This window comes from Protopterus annectens, chromosome 1.part1 (assembly GCF_019279795.1).
Source record: "Protopterus annectens isolate FY-2018-M chromosome 1.part1, PAN1.0, whole genome shotgun sequence".
NCBI classification, from domain to species: Eukaryota; Metazoa; Chordata; order Ceratodontiformes; family Protopteridae; genus Protopterus; species Protopterus annectens.
The window spans coordinates 723,665,550-723,665,875 of NC_056726.1; positions in this window are offsets into that span (position 1 = coordinate 723,665,550).

The following is a 326-nucleotide window of genomic DNA, read 5'->3' on the forward strand; positions in this document are numbered from 1 at the left end:
GTTCATAGGAGATTAGTAGGCTAATGGCTGAAGAGCCCTTACAAGCCTAACCATTTATTAACAAACTTTTACACAATTTTTGATTGCTAAGGGCCAGAGGATGGATTTTGTTTGCGTGTATGCCTGAGTGTTTTTCAGACTGCCCCTGTCCATAAGGGACATGGATACCATCCCAGGAGTGAATTTGATTCCCTATCCATTGATCCAAACTGGGTTTGAAGAGGGTCTCAGAAGGTCCCTGCTTTACATGAAAAGGAACCCTCTTCCAGAGAAAGGGTAATCAGTAAGAGACATGTCTCTCTCCACAGTGCTTTGTTCATGTCACA